General features: G+C 47.0%; 1 long non-coding RNA gene across 1 annotated transcript in view; it reads left to right on the top strand.

Moving 5' to 3' along the window:
- Positions 1-4,568, top strand: part of LOC105554631 — a 13,424-nt gene that overhangs the window by 1,292 nt on the left and 7,564 nt on the right. The gene's annotated exons all lie outside the window — the stretch shown is intronic.

The raw sequence follows: 4,568 nt of genomic DNA, 5'->3' as shown, positions 1-4,568 counted from the left end.
TTAGCCAGGATGGTCTCGATCTCCTGACCTCGTGATCCGCCGGTCTCGGCCTCCCAAAGTGCTGGGATTACAGGCTTGAGCCACTGCGCCCGGCCCCTAATCTGTATTCTTTTTATACCCAAGTTCTGGCAAGTCTTTGATGTATTCTTTTCCTGTAATAAACTGTAACTGTGAGCATAACAGTTTTTCCAAGTTCTGTGAGCCCTTCTAGCGAATCATGAAACCTGAGAGTGGCCTGGGGGCCCCATGGCAAAGTTGAATTCATCCCATCTATTTTTCCATCATCTTGCTACTCTACCTAGGTGTCAAAGCCCTAGTAGGAAGAGTCTGATTGGCTAACTTGAGTCACCCAGCCCATCTTGGCCAGGGGAGGAGAGGCACCTTGACAAGCAGGCCCCACACAGCTGCACGGAGCAGGAAGGAGGATGCCCAGAATTACTCCTATCAGAAAGAGAGAGTTGGGGCCAGTGTGGTAACTTACACCTGTAATCCCAGTGCTTTGAGATGCTGAGGCAAGAGGATTGCTTGAGCCTGGGAGGTTGAGGTGGAAGTGAGCTGTGAACACTCTTCTAATCTCCAGCCTGGGTGACAAGACCCTGTCTCAAAAAAACAAAACAAAACAAGAGAGTTGGGAGCTGCGATGCTGGTTAGGACAAATAGCTAATATATGCACCAGGCAGGGAAATGGGAGTCCAGGCTAGCAGGAAGAAGTTGGAGTCTTGAGGAGATAGTGACCAAAAAGCCATGTAGTGTCTGGGTTTGTGTCCATCCAACTGTTGGCATCAAGAAATCACAACAGACGATGGAGGGTGCCAGCTGCAGGATGCAGCAGAATATCAAAGATCCAGATATTTTTGTTGTGAGTTGAATTGTGTCCACCCCCACCAAAATATGTTAAAGTCCTAACTTCTGGTACTTATTTGAAAATAGGGTCTTTGCAGATGTAAACAGGTTAAGATGAGGTCATACGGGATTAGGATGGGCCCTAAATCCGTTGGCTGATTCCTCACAAAGGGAGAGATTTGATGACGAACAGGTGCACAGAAAGAAGGCCATGTAAAGACGGCGGCAGAGGTTGGGGTGACTCAACCCAAGGAACGCCAAGGATGGCTGGCAGCCAGCGGAATCAGGAAGGGGCAACAGCAGATTCTTCACGGAGCTGTCAAAAGCATAACCCTGCCAAAATCTTGATTTCAAACGTCTGGCCTCAAGGACCATGAGAGAATCAATTTCTGTTGTTTTAAGCCACCAAGTTTGTGGCAATTTATTATGGAAGCCCTAGGAACCATTACAGATTTTGCCACTGGAAAGGGAGTGCTGCTTCTAAAAATACGGGTTGAATTGGCCACGTGGACGGCCAGTGCTGTAGAGAAATGATTGAAATGCCCACTCCTGTATCTACCAATCCTTTAAATTTCTTTCCCTGAATAGTTATTTCACAGGTAGGACGTTTATCAGTAATTTGATTTACCCAGTAAGCTGCTCTGTCTTGTTTATCTGTGCTTCCAAATCCTCCTGTTGGTTTAATTTCACTTTTCCCCATTCCCACATATGGCACAATCAGGAGCTGTGCTATGCGCTCTCCTGGCTCTGCTTTCCAGGGAACAGAAGGAGACACAACAATTTCAATTTCCCCATTGTAATCTGAATCAGTGACTCCTGTATGTATTTGCACTTCATTTAAATTTAAACTAGACCTACCTAGAAGTAATCCTACCGTCCCTGTTGGCAAGGGTGCACAGACTCCTGTTGGCGCTTTTTGCAGGGTTCTCCAGGCAGAAGGCGCACAGCTTTTGTGCAGCATAAATCTACTGCAGCACTACTGGCTGTGGCGGGGGACAGGCATTGTACAGGGGTAAAGGAGTGGCCTGAGCCGGAAATGCCCCAGTTTGGAACAGGGCCCAGGACGGGCCCGTCATGGCGTTTCCCAAATCGGGTTCCCATCTTTATCAAACTTAGAGTGACATTGATTAGCCCAATTTTTTTTCCTTTTTTATATTTTGGACATATTTCAGCCTCAGCAGTTTTCTTTTCTCCCCCCATGTGGCAGCCTGACTCGCTGATTCTTCCTACATTCTTTTTTAATATGACCATGCTTCCCACAGTTAAAACAAGCTCCAGGACATGGAGTATTTCCTTTACCCACTTTCAGTCCTGCCACGGCTTGCACCAACCAAGTAGCTTTATGCAGATTACCTCCGATACTGTCACAGGCCTTAATATAATCAACTAAATGTGCTTTCCCTCTAATAGGTCTCAGAGCAACTTGGCACTCAGGATTGTCATTGTTGAAAGCTAGTAACCACAACAGTGTATCCTGAGCAGCAGAATCTGCAATCACCTTTCTAAGAGACTTCTTTAACTGAACTATAAAATCTGCATATGGTTCTTTTGGTCCCTGTTTTACAGCACTAAAAGAAGGGCATTGTTCTCCTCCTGAAGTGATTTTTTCCCAAGCTCTAATGCACACTCCTCTAAGCTGCTCTATGGCATCATCCTGCATGACCACTTGTGCATCTAAACCAGCCCAGCCGCTGACCCCCAAAAGTTGGTCTGCAGTTATAGTAATTTGAGGTTGGGCCTGGGTGTTGTGAGCAGCCTGAATGGAAGCTTCATCTACCCACCAAGTTTTAAATTGTATGAACTGAGCAGGAGTCAGGCAAGCTTGAGTAAAAGCATCCTAGTCAGTAGGAATCATCTGACTGAAGAAAGCAACATTCTTTCACTGTAAATTCTTTAAGTATTTCAAAAAGAAAAGGCTTAAATGTAGCTATAATATTCCCCTGTTGATCAGGTGGGTGTATTCTAACAGGGAACTGCCAAGCATTCATATTACCCTCCCGTCTATCTTGCTGGATTCCTGCCTGAATAGAACTGACAGTGGTCGCTTGATGCGCTGCTTGAACAGTCACTGGGGCAACTACTTTTCGTCCAGTGTCCTCTGGAAAAGAAAGATCCGGAGGGTCAGGCCACTCTTTTTCTTCAAAATAATGAGGGGGTGCAGAGAGGTAGGGACAAACCTCTCCCTTCTTTGCCGCTTTAGCTGGCAAACAAACCTGCTCTGTCACCTCTTCTGTTACTTCGTTATATTCTCCTTCTTCCTCTGATTCCTCCTCCTCATCATCTGTGTGGAAAGGCTCTAAGGTGGAACGAACCAGAACCCACACTGACCAGACAGTTACAGAAATATCCTCAGCACCATCCTTATATGCCTTTTTCAATGCGCTGCCTAGGTTTTCCCAGACCTCTACATTCACAGTTCCTTGGTCCAGAAACCAGGGGCAATATTTCTCTACCACACTAAAAACCTGCATAAGTCGGCTAGTGCTAACCTTCACTCCTCCTTTTCTGTGGAGCTGCCGAAGCAGATTCATATAAGCCTCATGCCTGCTCAACCCTTATCCCATTGTTACCCTGATGCTTCCGAACTCCCCTTCTTACTCACCACGGGGATTGCGTAAGAGTATTCGGGTGCCCTCCAGTGTAGTTCCACGTTCTCCAACTGTCGCTCCAGCGACCCTTCAACCCAGGTTTGAGCCCCACGTATGGGCGCCACTTGCCAAGACCAGCTCAGTTGTGGAGACCTTAACCCAGTGGCACTAGAGGAATGAAGACAAAGACACAGAAATAGAGTGCAGAGTGGGATCAGGGGCTGACGGCCTTCAGAGCTGAGAGCCACGAACAGAGTTTGACCCATATATTTGTTGACAGCAAGCCAGTGATAATCATTGTTTCTATAGATTATAGATTAGCTAAAAGCATTCCTTACAGGAAACAAAGGGACAGGCTCTGGCTTGTTATCTGCAGCAGGAACGTGTCCTTAAGGCACAGATCGCTCATGCTATTGTTCGTGGTTTAGGAATGCCTTGAGTGGTTTTCTGCCCTTGGTGGGCCAGGTGTTCCTTGCCCTCATTCCAGGAAACCAACAACTTCCAGCATGGGTGTCATAGCCATCACAAGCATGTCACAGTGCTTCAGAGATTTTGTTTAGGGGCAGTTTCTCATGGTCTATTTATGGTCAGATTTGGGGGGCCTGTTCCCAGCAACTTTTTTCACAGAAATATAAAAAATGATGGTAAAATTCATATGGAACTAGGCCAGGCACAGTGGCTCATGCCTGTAATCCCAGCACTTTGGGAGGCCGAGGTGGATGGATCACCTGAGGTCAGGAATTCGAGACCAGCCAGGCCAACATGGTGAAACTCCATCTCTATAAAAATACAAAAAATTAGGCATGGTGGTGGGTGCCTATAGTCCCAGCTACTTGGGAGGTTGAGGGAGGCGAATCTCTTTCTATCTTTTTCTCTCTGTCTCTGTCTCTCTCTGTTTTTTGTTGTTGTTGTTTCACTCTGTCACCCAGGCTGGAGTGCAGTGGTGCCATCTCAGTTCACTGCAACCTCCACCTCCCAGGTTCATGATTCTCATGCCTCAGCCTCCCAGGTGCGGTGGCTCAAGCCTGTAATCCCAGCACTTTGGGAGGCCGAGACGGGCAGATCACGAGGTCAGGAGATCGAGACCATCCTTGCTAACCCGGTGAAACCCCGTCTCTACTAAAAAATACAAAAAAA

The sequence above is a fragment of the Mandrillus leucophaeus genome, unplaced genomic scaffold (assembly GCF_000951045.1).
Source record: "Mandrillus leucophaeus isolate KB7577 unplaced genomic scaffold, Mleu.le_1.0 Scaffold651, whole genome shotgun sequence".
Taxonomy (NCBI): Eukaryota; Metazoa; Chordata; class Mammalia; order Primates; family Cercopithecidae; genus Mandrillus; species Mandrillus leucophaeus.
This window is presented reverse-complemented; position numbering and strand designations above follow the sequence as displayed.